Genomic DNA, 17572 nt, shown 5'->3' on the forward strand with positions numbered 1-17572 from the left:
AGTTGAGTAGGGAACCAAAAGCTTCTGACTGCCAGTACCAAGTGTTAAGAAAATAAAATAGGACTAACCTAGCAAACTGGGTTGTTGGGTTTTTTTGGTTTGGTTTTTTTATATTAATTCTGTGTTTATATTTTTTGACTGTTTCATTGGAACAGTTGGTAGAAAAAACATTTTTTAAACTGGGCAAGGTCACATGTAACAGCAAGTCATGGACCTCTCATGAGATTTCGTGTTTGCACTGTCACTGGCTTCCCTCACCAATCTGTGACTGGATGTTGCCATAGCAATGCTAGACAAATACATGTTGCTCTTCCTTCATGACATAAAGGAGAAAGAAGTCCAGTAGCAGGACAAGATTTTTTCCTCTAAAATCTCCCTGCTCAGGCTGTAGTGATTTCAATGGGTCAGGAAATCCACATCACCTCATGCACACACACAGTGTGTGGGGACAAGAAGGAGGAAAAGACAGCCCAGCTCCACCAGTCCAAACACCTCTTTTTCTACCAGTATTGAGGCAGAGAGCAGGCACTACACCAGACAAAACCACTGCTGATAGAGAGGTTCTATTCAGAGCAAGTCAGTGCTTTATTTAAGCAAGCTTAGCAGGGAGAGGTTTGTGTCAGACTTGGATATCCCCATATTATACTGTTATGTCTTCAGTTGTATCTAGAGATGCCAAAAAACCCTTAGGGAAAGAATGGTCTGTATGGTGCAGGATGCTCCAGAACTGCTTTTGTCCTCTGATACTACTGGTATATTTTCAGTGATGGATCATCTTTTGTTGGTGAGGACAGTTCTATAGGAATAGACTTTATTTCCACAATCACCCTTCTCCCTACCTGAGATCTGGTAAGAGCCTACCAGTTATCATGCAGAAACAGACTTCTAATCCTCTCTTTGTAATAAGTGGGATTTAATGTTATCAAGTTTTTGGTTTTGGGGGGAGTTTTCTGTTAAGAATAACAGAACACCTTCCACTTATTTGGACTACTCTACTCATGTTAACTGGAGATGTGGTATTAAACACCCAGTAAGAAAAGATTTAAAACAAATTTTGACTTCTCAAAGCAAGTATGATTTGCAACCTCCTGCGGAACAGGAAGAAATAATGCTCTATGCTTCTTTCATTCTTTGTTCTCTGTGAAAAACTTCCAAGCTGCAGTTCAAAAATTTAATTCTATACTATGTCTATGTTGTTTTTAATAAGACTTTCTCACTCTACAGAGAAAAATCAGAAACTGTGAAGCATGAAGCTATTAATCTTTTGTGGTTCAGGAAGTTTAAATAACCCAATTCAAATTTTAAAATGTGCCACCAGAAATTAAACTCAGACTTCACAATAATTACTCGAATGAAAAATGAGATTCCTAAATGAACCTTTGTCTCATTGTAACAAAACTCCTTTTCCTTCCCTTCATTCATGCAAATAGCTGCTGGGACACGGTGTTGTGCTGCAACTTGTTCCAAGACATAACTACATTCATCTTTCTGTTTCTGGCAGAAGCAAGGAAGAGCTGTACTTACACTCCAGAACAATATGCCCTGCAGGGAAGCTTTCTGGGCAACCCTTCCAGGTGGCACAGGAACAGAAGGGAAGTGTTTTCCACCAGCTTCCTCTGGATCTCTCAGGTGCCTAACACTCTGCCAAGCCTGCATCATCCAAGTATGTGAGAAGCACTTGTGCTGCAGTGAGCTGGGGCAGATCAGCCAATGGGCTTTGGTCAGAAACACTGCAAGAAATGTTTAATAAAATTAAACAAGGATGGCTTCCCATAAAGGAGGGGAGGGTGATCAGGTTTAGGTAAATATTGTAATTAAGAATGTTCACCAGAGAATTACAAGGCATTATACTTAAACTGAAACCTGCAAAAACAAATTTCTTACTTCTGCTGTCATTAAGACTGAAATACTTTGCATCTCTGCACAGAGATCTACAGCGCACTGACAGTACTGTCCTCTGAATTTCAAGGATAAAGTACTAATGTCCTTGAAGTCAACAGCAGAGCTAGAATTCAAAGCATTTGGCTGACAACCTATTCACTGTTTCAAATATGTTCATCTCCTACCAAAAGCCAGAAAGATTCCTTTCTCAGTTTCAGCAGCTCTTTCTTACCCCAATACAGTACTTCTCTGCTTGCGTGAATAGCTCCAGCCTGTCCCCTGAATTTAGTGCATGCAGTCATTTTCATTGGGTATAAAACCATAAAACTATACAGCAGAACAGAAACTTTAGGGAAGTTCTTGGCATAAATAGATGCTCCATCAGTTGGCTGAATAGCTGAAATTGTGGAAGCAGAACAGGTGTGTAAGGATTAGATACTGAAGATAAGCTGCTCTCAAGAGACCAGGTGCTTTTTTGTGGGCGTTATGAAAAGCCAGTCAGTGAAGTGACTGGATCTCTTAAGCTCTCTTTGTTGCCACCAAACTGTGTATTGATTAGACCACAACATTTTTCATAGCAAAGATCCAGGTAGCAGGGCTTCCACCGTCCCTGCATTCATATACAGTCAAGGTCTTAATGTAAGTATGAAAAAGTTCCTCCCTGAGGATTTCTCATCCCTCTGTTTTCTTCAGATCTTTCACTGAAATACACACAACCTTAACTGGCAAAAGAATTCTAGTCAGGTATTTTACTGAAGTCAAATTATATGCATTTATTTTTATTTTTCTAAATAGGCACCTTTCTGCCTTTTGGGGAAATCTAGCAAGGTTTGGTAATAAGGTAATAGAGACAGGAGTTCTCCAGGCTCAATAGCAAAGATTCTGCATGCATGAAGGACTGAGCATAGGGAAAACGGAGGCAGCTGAGAAGTGGGAAAACACAGCAGAGATGGAGAAACAAAAATACAGGCTAGACAAAATAGAAAGAAATGTCTCACCACATGGAGGAAAATGAAAATGAGGAAAAAGAATGCAAACAGCTGCTAACAATAATTTGCCCCATCCTAGGTACAACAGCTACCCAGGGTACCCTAGGGACCACCAGTCACGACTGATGAAGACAGACACACGTTGCCCTGCAGAGGGTAATTCATCCCATCTGCCCTTTTATCTCCATTGACCAGAGAGCACAGCCAGCCTGCTTATACTGAACACCTGCCTACCATTTAGGCTACTGATGTGCCATGTTCTTTCCTTACTACTCACCATATACTAGAGACAGACATTCAGGTCTGCCCTGCTTAGAAATACACATGATAAGCTACAGAGCATCCTCAGTAGTGCTGTTAGATTAGAAGAAGCAAAACTTTTACACTGGTGGGACACATTTCCCTAAGGATTGAGGAAGTAAGTCACACTGATTTAACCAGGCCATGTTGTAGAGTCTAACCTGATGTATCTACCTGATGTCACAGAAACATAAACTTGTTGAGAGGGGAAGAGAACACTGGGGGTCACCTGGCCCAAACGCTTCTTCCAGCAGGGCCCCCTGGAGCTTGTCTGGTCATTCTAGTTTCACAGTAACATTTGCCCACCACACTATAGGCTTTTCCCTTCAGAGTTTTTATAGTAAACACATAGCAAATATGTTCACCACTGGTACACTTTACTCTTGAAGTTAAACCTGTATGGGCCCTGGGAAGCCCAATGCTGTCTCCAGGAAGCGGACAAGTTTGTTGGACCAGATGATCCTTGAGGTCCCTTCCCACCTGGCATTCTGTGATTCTATGAAGTGCTTTTCCTCAGCACTCCCACTGGATGAGACAAACCTTCCCTTTGCCTTCCTTTAGGAAGCATCCCCAGAGGCAGGAACAGGGAGAGGCCATGGAAGACAGCCATTGCTGCCCATCTCCTGCTGTTTTGACCTGGACTGACCTGTGATCTAATGTGCATTTGCTCTCTGCTTCAGCACTTAATGGAGGGGATCTATCTGCCCAGAACAATGTCACAGGGTTTCCTATTGCTTAGCCCAGCCAGTAAGTCATTCACATCTTCCCCAGATGTTTCTGTTTCCTGAGCTAATAAGAACTGCAGGTACTGCCAGTTCTGCCCAAAGACCTGGGCCAGCTGAAGCAGGCAGGGGGACAGTTCTTCACTTGACTTCAAGAATGAGGTACTACAGGAGCAGGAATGGTCCAGGATGCTTCATGAGTGAAAGCTCTGATAAAGAATCACTCCTGAACACTACCTGGACACAAGTATGACCCACTGGTGAAAACCTCCACATCTTTCAAAGGTTTTAAGTCTTTTAAAGTTTTTCATAGTACCACAACACATTTGATGCTTGAATTAACAAGCACAACATGCAACAATGTTACCTATAAGCAGAAACTAGTCATGCAATTTAAGGGATGAGTGATTAACAGTGCCCTGTTTGCTCACTGATTTTTAGCACAGCAATGTTTATTTTAATGGTGATAAATCAAAGAATCTTAAGCTTTCCCCCCTGTATTTAAAAAGAAATTCCTTGCAAAGTTGTGTCATCTGTTGTCATGTTTCAAAATAATGATGGTAAACGCACAGCATGTCTTCAGTCAAACTTTGTAGTCAGGATTAAGAGAGAAAAAGCTATTGAGCAACATGTTTGCAAATATCTAAATCCCTCACTGGGCCAGTACATTTTACTGTGTATTTTAAAATTTACTGCGTACTGAAAACAAAATTTTAAAGATAAGAAACAAATTAGAATTTATTCCAATCAAAATCTGGACAGGGGAATTCAGGCCACCGAATTCAGGACTTTGAAAATAGCTGGAAATTAGAACTCTACCTTTTTATTTCCAGTGTTTGGTTTGTGGAGTTTTTTTTTTCCTTTGCCCTCTCAGCCTTGCCCACCTATTGATCAAAATTGTGTGCAGAAGACTTCCATTCACAGTGTCCAGGAACATTCTGGTGAGTTATAAGAAGTATTGAAACTGTACCTCACTTTTTGTAGAGGTTTTTTTTCTTTCCAGTGCCTCAAAAAGCACATTTGTTTACAGATGTAACAAAACTTTCACCAAAAAAATTTTTATTGAACTGTGCCACAGAAATTATCTCCAAATTTATTAAGAGGTGCAACAGGTTTTCAGGTTTTAAATGCATCTGGTTTATTGCCTTGATAGTTTTGATTTCTATATAGCAGTAGTATTAGAGAAGAGACTTCAGGGAAGTCCAACTGTTGAGGAAGTAGCTTTCAGTAGTAGCAAGGGCTTACATAGGAAGGATTTTAAAAAGGCCCAGTGTTCTAGAGTATTTCTTCATTTGTCTAACTCTGGCCAGACAAATGTTTTTTGGTGATGTTTCCTTCAAGGGTCTGGGCCTCAACCTGTGCTCTGTAATTACCTTGCACTCCTACAGGGGTTCTATGAATGTCTCTACAGAAACTGTAACTCCCAAGTCAGTTTAAGTCCATTCTTCACAAAGACACTCAAACATGCTCAAATAAAAAATTAGAAAGGATCACCATAACCCTGGTGGATACGGTCGTCAAAAAAATTAGACCACCCTCACTGTAATTCTGCACTTGCACTTGTCTGTCAAGTTTCAACATACAACCATAGGATCCCTCTATACAGACTACCAGAAAGTTAAGATTCTCTGCCAGAAGCCTGCAAGGCAGAACAAAAACACTTTGTGTAGGAACAAACTAAAACATAGGGTTAAAGTTCATAATTAAACTAAGGCTCCACTCAAAGTCCAGTGATCTTGATAACTATCAATAAATTTCAAAGACTGTCAGGTTACTTTCCTCCCCCAGACAAGAAAAAGGGCTTCCAGGAGACAAAAAAAAAAAAAAAAAAAACAAACCAAAAAAACCCCCAAAAAAACCCCCAAAAAAAAAACAAACAAAAAAAACCACAAACAAAAAAAAAAAAAAAACAAAAACCAAAACTTGATCTCTGCCCCTGTTCCCATGAGAATTATTATTATTTTTAATGAAACACATTGAGGGTCCGTATTGCTGTCAGCTGTCTGCAATTTCGTTTATTTTTAGGTTGTAATATAGTTAATAAAAACCAGGTACAACCCTCATCCTGCTTTCGAATCACATCTTGGAAACTGGACAGTTCTGCTAAAATTGTCATTGAACAGGATTTTAAGATGCATCTGAAGGGCTACAGACCAAACTGTTCTTAATATGCCATAAAAGTGTTGTTTATCCATGTGCATGCATTGAAACATCTGATATTGCACTTACCCATTTATAGGAAAGCCCTCCCTCTTAAGGAAGACCACACACTATGTCACATTTAGCACCTGTTAGGAAAGTTTCAGCATGATTCTAATTATTTCCAAGCTCAGTAAATCCCCTTCTGCCTCCTTGCTAGAAGGGTTTACGCAAATTAAATGCTGTATCATGTAAACTGTCTAAGCCTGTAGAAAACTTCAGTTTGCATCCTACCAACCAAATTCCTCTTCTTTATACTTTCCAGCCATAGGCTTAGTCATGGAAGAATATCACAGGTAGTCAAGTACCTAGATTTTAATTTAAAAATTCCTGTATTGCTATCAATACCTATGATGAATTGCTTACTGCTCATAGCATTATCCTTCACTGACAGAGAAATCAAGCAAGAGGGTACAGACTGCAGTGACATCAGACTTCAGGTGCTTTCAGTGTCTAAAGAATAAATGCCTAGAAAAGCTTGAAATATGGACTTGGTATCTACTCCTGTGGCTGCAAAGAAATGGCTGCTGAGAAACTTGCACATCCCAAACCAAACTGCTTTCTCTCAGGGTACCATCTTCAGGAGCCAACCTTATTTGGGATCCTGCCCACCTGAATCCCAGGGAAGAGCTCAGACACGGTGAGATGAGTGCAGAGACTACACAAGAGGAAGCACCAACTTCTTGGGAAGTCAGAAGAACATCAGTAGCAAGAGAGGCCTCACACTCCATCTTTCTCTCTAAATCCAGTCCACTTTGAGACATGAGATATCACACCCTTGTTTATCAAGAACCAAGACACAGATGAATATTTCCCTCACCAGACTACCCATGATGTTAGTGCTTATGAACTCTTTATTTCAGAGCAGAAATATGCAGCTAGATAAAAAGCAGTAAGTCAGTCATGCTTTCAGGTGTAAGCAGCTCAGTGTCAAAGGTTTCCATGCACAGCCATCCCTACAGGGGGAAAAAGCATGCCATAAACAGCAGAACTAATTCTGCTGCTACAGACAAAGGTGGGGTTGAAGTCCACCAATCTGCCCCTTGCTCAGCCAGGCACAGGGGCAGAAAAAAGCAGTTATGGGAATATACAAGAAATTGATCCTATTGGTCTCCTTCACAAGAGACCTCAGCATCTCCTAGCAAGGGGCACTATTCACCTGCAGCCAGACATCTCCTCACTGCTCAACCTGGTCAGCCAAATGAAAGCTGACAGCTTAATCCACAGTCAGTTCAAGCACCAATATGTGTTTTAGTTATTAATATGAGCATTCAAAAGAGTGGTAGAGTTTGTCCATATAAACTGGCTGGGATTAAAGCCTTAAGGAATATTCTTGCCAGTCATATTTTACAGCTAGGATGCCACCCTTTCTGATAGAGTTCTGGTGACACAAGCCTTTTCTTGTTCATCAGTGAAAAGACAATAGGAATAACAATATCACCACTTTTGGTTTTTGTACTTTTTTTTTCCTCATCATAAAAGGAGGAAAAAGAAAAAAGAAAAAAAAAACAGAAAAGAGGAGAAAGAAGGAGGAAAAGAAGGAGGAAAAGAAGGAGGAAAAGAAGGAGGAAAAGAAGGAGGAAAAGAAGGAGGAAAAGAAGGAGGAAAAGAAGGAGGAAAAGAAGGAGGAAAAGAAGGAGGAAAAGAAGGAGGAAAAGAAGGAGGAAAAGAAGGAGGAAAAAGAAGGAGGAAAAAGAAGGAGGAAAAAGAAGACCATATTTATTATTTAATACTGACCATTTGGAAAAAGAGACACACACCTTACAAAGAAGCCTGCAACAGCAGTGGAACTGGACAGTTCTCTCCTGGAACAAGCCACAAAGGGATTTTGGCTCTGTACAAGCAGGTCACCTGAAGTTTTCTAAATCTGGAGTGTTTGCAAGTAAATCTGAGCTTTCTGGGATTAGAGGAAGGGAATTTTTTAGCAAGGAAGTTCAACTGTTCCTTACATTAACTGGAAATGGATTACCTTAGCAGGACAAGACTTTGGGTTTATTCCCCAGCACAACAAATATCAGATGCTTCCAAAATATTTCAGCTCAAAAAGTGGAGTTCTCAAGTTTTCAGGAACCCTGGAAATTATTTAGGCACCTAACTCCCATGAACTCAAAAATCTGGACATAACTTTTCACTTCTCCATCTCATTTTAAGAAAAAAAAATTGACGAACAAACAAAACCTAACAACCTGCTTATAATCTTTCTGTGAAAGTTTTAATATAAAGAGTCACAAGTACTTTCGCCGAGTTTCATACTTTTGGCAGGAGGAAGAAGAAAGCATTTGGACATAGCCCTGGCAATAATCATTCAGTAATGAGGAGTTATCCCAGAAAAACACTCTATTGCCAAACATGTTCCACACAGATGCATATTTGCCTTGTTCCTCCCTTGCATCTCAGGAAACAGTAAATAATGCTGGGGCCAACACCAAAACACAAGGTGATTTTAGCAGAAGACCTTGTTTGGGACCATCCCACAATCACCAACAGTTAAATACAGTCCTTTAAATTAAAAACTCCTGGTAATGTCTGATCAAATGCAAACATATAAAACAACTTGGTGCACTCCCCAAGGACAATGATGGATCCCTAATGGTGGATACAGCAATTTCTCCTGTACATGGGCTCATTGTCAAGGTTAGAGAAAGGGTTAGAATGAGAAAGCCTCACAGGACACAGACACATCTGCTACTACAGGCGTTTTAACAGGGAAGGCTTCACCCCCTAAGAAAACCACACCTCCCTGCTACACTGTGAGGTGTCTTAATTCTCTGTGTTCATTGCAGGGGCTGCAATCCCAACAAGCAGGCTCACAAATTTCACTCTCCACCCTAGAGATATCAACATTGTCAAACCCCTTGCCAAAACTCTTTCTGGGGATTCCTGTTACCATGAAACCTGTGTGCTCACTTAGAGCTGCAGCCCTCATGGGAAGCCCACCCTTTCTCTAGAGGAAGAGATGGGTGTTGAGATCACAGGAAGCTGTTTTGTTAATTCAAATTTGAGCTCCACAAAAGTGTTCAGACCCCAAGGCAATCTTTTCATCAAAAACAGGTCTGGATGCCAAAAATGAAGGAAATGAAAAATGAGAAACCAGCCAATTAAAATCCCATAGCACTTAATTGTGGAATCAACAAAACGTGGTGTTCTTGGAACGAATGCTGTGCCCCAGGCACCTCAGCAACTGCTGCCCAGCACCACTGAGGCTCCTCAGTGTCCTCTGTCCCAGTCAAACAGCAGCTGGGAGCCACCCAGAGTCAAAGCAGAAATCCTGGCACGCGTCAGGGTTTCTCCTTTCTTTCTTTTTTCAATGTTTGCACTGCTGTCTCCGATATGACTAACGAGAATTTCAACATCTGAAACAACAGATGGGGCTTTCACATAGCAGCAGGTTGTCAGAGAGAGAACTGCAAGGGCAGCCTGGTATTACTGTTTCCCCCATATGTCCTCACAGGGTTATCTGCCCACCAGCAGAGACCCACAGACTGCTGTGTGGTCTCCCTGTGTGGGAAGAATGGTGATGCTGTGAGGGCAGTGAGCCGCTGGCACAGCTTGCCCAGGAAAGTTGTGGCTGCCCTCTCCCTGGAAGTGTTCAAGGCCAGGTTGGATGGGGCTTTGAGCAACCTGATCAAGTGGGAGGTGTCCCTGCCCATGAAGGGGGGGTTGGAACTGGGTGATCTTTAAGGTCCCTTCCAACCCAAACCTTTCTATGATTCTATGATGTGTTTGTTTTGAGGGTTTTTTTATTATTTGATTGATGGACATGCCTCTTTGCAAATCAATACCAGGGAATTCTTAAAATTACTTAAAAAATAAAAAAAAAAAAAAAAAAAAAAAGAAAAATATAGTCCCAAGTTAACGTGCAACCCATTTTATTATGATTTTTGTAAGTTCTTTACTGATTTGTCACTCTGTGGACTATTGCAATGGAAAAGTAGTTTTCTTTCCCACACCACAAAGCCTGCTGTCTCTTCCCATCCCTGAAATGTATCATCAGTTTACAAACTGTGGTTTCTCTGTTGTGCAAACAGTGTCTCTGAACACTTTCACTGTCCAGCTTCATTCCAGGGCATTAATACGTTACCACTTTGCACCCCTTCAGGCAGAGAAAAAAACCCAGAAGGTAACTACAGTTAAATTGATGGTACCCTGTTTGCTATCACACCTGAGAATGCTCCACTTCAAATCAACAGGAAAATCCCTACTGAACTCCAGGGCATTTGGACCCCTCTCTGGATCAGAGTTAGAGACTGGGTTGAGGGCTGTGTTGTTTGTTCTTTTGGTTTTAAACAGTGAAACACAAAAAATGAGGAATGCTGAACAACTTGAAAGTGGTGAATGTCAACTAAAGGAGAAAGACTGACACAGTACTTCTCAACAGGGATCAGGTAAATACTGTGTCTAAAAACAATTGCTTCTCAGGCTCATGGCATACACACTTACTGTAAAGTGCTTTACATGAAGCAATCCTCAGAAGTGTATCCTTTCAGACCAGAAGTTTTCTGAACTATTCTGCAAAATTTAACTGAGAATTCCATCTGTGCTGAAAGACCATGTGTATCTCTAAAGCTGCTTCAATGTCTGTAACATCATGAATTATTCAGACTTGCATTATGAGGTATATCCTTTTCAAATCTGTCAATAACAACTGGAAAAATTATGTCACTGAAGAAAAAGAAAATGTGGACTTGAGCAACCGGGCTGCTTCATAGCCTAGTTTCCACATCAGCTGTATTTTATCATAATTCTATTGTGTGAAATATTACCTGACTGGGAAGTTTCACAGGTCTCCAGTGCAAGAAATATTTTTTTGCAGCCTTTAGGAGGCACTTAAAAAAAAAACAGAGATGCTCCACTTAGTTGCAAAAGCTTATGCTAGAGATGAGGAAGAACCCCACCTGATAAAATAGGTAAGAAATTAGAAGTAGTTTGGTAAGATGATGATTGAGTAACTCAGCATTAACTCCTCCCAGTTGTACCTATATTAAGCATTTAAATGGATTGGAGCCTGTGTGCAGTAATGAAGATACTAGTTCAGAAAGCAAATGCTGAACTAAGGTTCCAAATTTGTTGCTGACTGCCATGTGTTGGAAAAATTGGAATAAAAATCAAACACAGCTCCAGAGAGAAGGAATCACACAAGATCAACACTGAAAAACAGTTTGCCAAAACCCTTGGAACCTGAAGTTGTGGGGATGTACACAGGTCTGCTAAGGACTTAATTTTTACGGACACCTTCTCTTCTGGCCATGGGGCCCCAGTTGTCTCCAGTCAAACTTGCTGACAGGCCTGTGGTTTCTGCTGAACACCCCGCCTGTCTGCTTGGCAGAAAAAGCATTTCACAGCCCCTGCAACACTGCCCCTAAAGCTCACTGGTTTAAGGTTACATTTTGACGTCTCCTTACTTGGAGTGCAACTGAAAATACCACTTGTCTTGGCAAGAAAACTGGAAGAGATTTGGTGTAATATGGGTGAACAGCCCAGCTATTAGCATCACAGCAGGAGTTGTTCAGAGATGTGCTTCAGTCTCCTCAAACTTAATATCCAAGATTGCTTCAATCTTGCCTGAAGTTTCACTACCCTTCCCACTCCCAGAGGAGTTACTTTACTTTTCAGTGAATGAGTACTGGGTTCAGGAAACCAAAGAAAGTCAGACATACCACAGACGGGTACTAAGCAAGCCCCCTTGAACATTGATCAGCAAACCATAATCCTCATTTACAAAAAAGCACTCTCAAAAGACAAACCCCCACTTCCAGCCAAATAAGGCTCTCCCTCCTCATCCCTTCCCTTCAGCCACATACTCATTACGACAATCTCTTGCAAAGACAAGGTTGATGAACCAGGAGCTGATTTCTACTGACTCAGTAAACCCTCTATAGTTCACAAGCTCACAATTCAAGAAGTCAATGCAAGAGAAGCTAATACAGCATTTTCCACTTCTTTATCTATCAACTGCCTGGTCTTAGATGAACATGTAAGAGGCTTCCAACAGGAACTGATGGCACTACATTAAGATGAGCCTGCAGTCTTGAGCAGGGTTATCACCTATCATTTTCTCTCCAGCATTCAAGGGATTTAGCAATACTTTGTATTCAACATGTATTTTTCCTGTTTTTCCTCTTAGAGGGAGGCCCAGTTAAGTGCTGAACTGTAGCAATTCCTTTCATGAAGCATTTTTAACTCTGCTCTTAGAAGCTAGGATATAAATTGATGCACAGGCAGAATCTTTCTCCTTTGTTTCTTAAGTTTTGTACAGAAATTTCAGGAGTATCACAAATTAATCAAGTTGCTTACTGTAGTAAACGTATATTCTCTATTAAAATCACAGATAAATATATTCACACAAATATTTTTCTAAGTATATACACTCAAAAGCAGAAACTGTGTTCCCTATTCAATTTCTGCACATCTAATTATATTTTGATATTCAAAATAAGGCAGGACAAACTCCCAAATCCGTATCTTCCATATAAAAACAAAACCCTCTGCAGACACACTGAACGTTTGCTTCTGTTCTGCTGCTGTTTGATATAAGAGAAGTTCCTTCATTCAACTTTCATCTCTAACCTAAACTTGAGGGTTATTTTTCAACAACTCCCCAACAATTGAAACAAAGCAGCCCCCCTTAGCTTTCACTGAAGGCTGGCAGTTGATGAAACAGATTCAGCTGCTTCGACTCAGCATTAACTCCCCTTGCAGAGAGCTGCCCATGGGGCCCTGCTCATTTGCAGCAGCTGCCGGCTGCCTCACACCCACCCCATGATTTTCGGGCAGTTCTGCCAGGGAGGGTTTTCACTAAATGCTGTGAGGAGGTATGGAGGAAACTGAATAAAATACCAGCAGTTAAAATATATCCCACAAAGCCAAACTACAGGAATGTTTTCACATTAGTCTTCTAGCTTGATTTTAACGGGTTTGCTTAGCAGTAAGAAGGTCTTCCCACAGGAAAATGGCAGCTCGTAGGTAAGAAAATGGCGGGTGGTATGTAATGTGCTTGAAGCATATTTTCTACTTGTAATTTCCCATATAAATTTAAATTCAGAGAACATCAGTGAAAAACACTTTTTCTAAGTGATAAAAGAATAAAAAACCCCAAAGCATCTTCATTTCACTGTCACCTGCCACATGCACCAGTGCCCCAGGGAAGGACCAGTGGTGCCTGAGGAAGGTTCTGGAGCTTTTCTCCTGGTTTTTCTGCAGGCCCCAAGGGGAGTGAAAGCCCTGCATGGAGGAGTCTTGCATGTATGTAATTACAGACTCAATTCATAACATACATCTTTGCACTGAAAATCCTGTCTACCTTTGGTCAGCTTTCCCAGGGACAGCTTCCAGACTTTCTCTTTTGACTGACGGTTGGGAGGTTCCAGGAGCAGACACACAGGCTTCTGAGACACCCACCATTACAGTACCCAGCGTGTGTGTCACACACCCTCACTTTCTGATCCCGAGGCAACAGTGGGAGGCTGGATACCCCCCTGTACTCACCCCTCTGTCGCCTCCAGGCCAGCAGCTGCAGCAGGCTCAGTCTGTCAGTCTGTCAGTCAGTCTGTCTCCCGGCACACACTGCAGCAACACAGCTCAGGTGACCCACACACATCCCAAGGAGACGGGAAGCAGACAGGCGTGTGAGCCCAACACTTTCCACCAGCTCTCTGGGAAGCTTTGGTCTAACCAAGAACATCAAATTGCTGTTTCTGCTGCCAGAGCCCACCTGAACACCAGCTCCGGGCACCCTGGGCCACTCCCCTTCAGCCTCACCAGGCTGCTGGCTCACAGCTGTGGGGAGATGTCCTTCCTGCTGCCCCTCACCACCTGGGGCCACGCTTGAAAACTGTTCTGTGGCTGGAGGTACAGCTATGGACCTAGCAACACATCCGCTTTCTGTGCTTTCCAAACCATCCTGGAAATGCAGCATAAACGCCTCCCAAGGCTTCCTCTTCCCTGACAGAGAAAGAGGCCTAAAAGGTGATGCCTATTTGACTGCTTCCTGCTGTGAATGTTCTCCAACCAGCGCAGGATGGACCTGGCCTGGGCTCTGCCAACAACCCTCTCATTTTGCAGTGCCAGTCTGGCAACAGGCTCAATTCAAACACTGTGATGGCTCCCACTGTGGGAAGCTGTGCCTTGCTGCCTGACATGCTTTTCTTCAAATCATCTGCGTGGGTGAAAGAAACGCTATCACACTATCTTTTTCTCTTTTTTCTTTTTCTTTTTTTTTTTTCAGATATAGAAATCTGAAAGTCAGGGGTGGGAGTGTATATAAAATAAAGGATGGAGAAAAAATCATGGTGTGCAGTAGGCTGGATTGATCATAAAATCCCCCTCTAGGAAATAAACTAATTTCCTGTCCAGAAATTGAATCTGGTAGACAACTAATTAAAAGTATTGCTTGAATTGAGCATATGGGGTCAGGGCCAGTTGTTTAGGTTTGGTTTTTTTCCCCCTTAATCTATTGTTCAGAATTTCTCCCATGACAGCTGAAAAGACTTGCCTTCTTATTTCCTGAATCAACATGTCTGGTCATGTAAGAATGGCAATAAAAGGGGCTGAAAGCAGCATGCTCCTGGAACAAGCCAAACCAAGTATCAGGATGTACAGAAGAAAATGTCACACAAGGTCAAGCAGGTACTTTTAAAAATCTCATCCTGACACAAAGCCTGGGTCTCACTGGTGTCCATGTACTCAATGTATAAACTGTCACAGGTAGGTTTTATTCAGAACAATCAAGTGGAACTACTCTTTAGTTAAAGACAAATACTTCTAAAACAAAGGCAATGTCAAGTGACCATGGGGTCACACACTCACTTATGGTCTTTTATGCCAGCATGCAATGGTAATTCTCACTCTGGAATTTGTGATGAATACACCAGGAACACTGTTTTGCTTGAAACTACCAATACTCATTCAAAGGTGACATAAAACTCAACATATGGTCTAGCACTGCTTTTGTGTCAACCTCTTGCTACACTTCTAAGTATTGATGTAGAAATATTCTGCTCTTTCATTTTGAAAAGCATAGATTTTATTACTGCTTTAAGACTCTGTAGAGTATTTTTAGGACACTATATAAGCTGACCTAGCATTCTGAAAATCAGCAATCCTTAACCCAGAGATACAGTCAAGAACTTTAAAAATAACTTTTCATTTCTTCATGAATTATCATCTTCCAAGATTAGCAAAGCACAAGTCATTGAATCCACTTTGCTGATTTGCCATATTTTTCTGAACAACAAACAACATTTCTCTCATCTGGGGGCAGAAATTTCATCAACCATGTTCATGACCATTGTCCACAAATTAGAAATCTGAACTTGGTTTTGTACATTAAAAATACATCCACAGTCATGCACATATCCTTAAGATATCTTTAGGTTATAATATTCCCAATCATTATGGCATGGCTGTTTATTCACTCATACAGATGAGCAGTTCAAAACAGCTTATAATGAAGCTAATTAATCTTAATAAGCAAGGTGTATGAAGAATGGATAGAAGGTGTTTTAATGTGTGTAACGTGGGTACATAGCTAAGTAGCTTGGCTGACAGTCACATCATGGGTCAGGAGAATTTCCAAGCACAGAGCTCAGACTGTTCAAGTTCACACTGGACACAGATACTTCTAGGATGACTGGTTGTTTATTTTAATTAAATTAGTAAAATATTTACTGGAAAAAAAATTATTAATATTTCACATTCTTAGTTCTAATGCTTAATTTACCAGTGTCCTACATGCATGAGTTACACAAACATAGATGTGGCCTGAAAACTTACTTCTTTTTGTATTGTCAAGACAGTTTGTTTTGTTTCTTCTCCAAGCAATTTGAGAGTCTGTAAGAATGAAAAGTGCTGGAAAATAAGAATATAACCTTATGTACAGAATAAAAAATTTAAAAGCAATTGATAATGTTGGTCCTTCAGTCAGAACTATTCCTTCTTGAATTTGCACTGGATGAACACTGCAATACAATTTTAGTTGTCACAATGCTGCAGGATTTTCTGATTTGAAGTAAGTGTAATGCATTCATCATGACTGTTGTGTCCACTGAAAGCAAGCACCACAGGACTACTATCCAGGGTGTCTATGAAAACTGCAGAAACCCCATAGACCTTGCTGGAACCCACAGTACCTCCTTAGAGCTCTACATACTTCAAGTGGAAGGTGTTCAAATAGTGATGGCTGAAATTAAGCTTATACAAATGAGCTGACATGAGCTGTTGAACATGCCTGGATCTCTTGTAGTCACTTTTTTTTTTTTTCCCCAGTTTTTTTGTTTTGTTTTTTGATTGTTTTGTGGTTTGTTTTGTTTTGTTTGTTTTTTAGTACAGGCTTTTACTACTATAACAATAGGGTCACAGGCAGTGATTTAGAGGTTTTTATTTCATTTAACTGGACACAGGAATTGTCACTTTCCTTTCTAAACTGTCAGCTACTCACCACTGTTGGACAGACTCCTAATCCATTCCAGAAGTCAGTATATTGATATTACTGCATAAAAAATAGAAAATCACCCTAAGAATCTGCGAGACAGTAATTTAAACAAAGTAGTATGAGAGTGTGTCACTGTAACTGCTTGCACAATGTACTAGGGGCCAATTGCTACAAAACATGTAACACTTACTTTGTGATTACCTGCTGTAACAGGGGGACAGTCCCAAGGGGATCAGGATCCAATCACAGAGCCCTTAGCTTCACCACAAGAAATAAAAATTATCACAGTCCTCCAGGAAGCCAGAACCAGTAATTTTAAGTGTAACGAATCATAAAAAAACCTCGTACCAGATCAAGGCCCCCTGAACTCATCTTTTGCAAATGTGTAAAGAGCCAAATTCCCATGTAGAACTTAGAGTGCATGTACTGGAGCAGAAACCAAAAGGAGATGCCCCAGTGGAGGAGCTGAAGGAGGTGATGGCAACATGGCCAAGGCACCATGGCTTCTGGCATCCTGCTGCCCCTTCTGCTCCAAGCAGCTTAAAGGGTCTCAAGGGTTAATAGAGTTAACTTCTGGCTCCTCCAGGGAGACAACACTAAGGAAGTGGATGTCTGGTTGTGGATATTTTAAACAAAAAGGAAAACATATGGCCCTCTGGAACTATGCTTGCTGTTTCTCCAGCAGATAGGATGCAGAGAACAGATAGCCTAGGCCTAGAATTAAATGCAAAAGCTTTATTCCAAGGAGCAACTTGAGAACAATTAAGGGGACATGCTTCAATTTTAGAAGTTCTCAGATTAGCAAAGCAGAAACAAAAAGAAGTTGAGAATGCTCATGAACACTAACTAGTAAAAGATTTTAAAACTCTAATATTTCTGAGCTGTATAAACCAGCAGTTTCTTACTTGTGTGAGAAATATTTCTGAAAACTATGAACAACTTACAATGTGCAACTAAAATCAAAGTTTCCTCTCACAGATACTAATTTGTGATTCTATACATCGACTAGTAACAGGTAAAAATTAAAACAGAAGAATGGACTTAATTCAGAA

Source organism: Heliangelus exortis, chromosome 3 (assembly GCF_036169615.1).
Source record: "Heliangelus exortis chromosome 3, bHelExo1.hap1, whole genome shotgun sequence".
NCBI classification, from domain to species: domain Eukaryota; kingdom Metazoa; phylum Chordata; class Aves; order Apodiformes; family Trochilidae; genus Heliangelus; species Heliangelus exortis.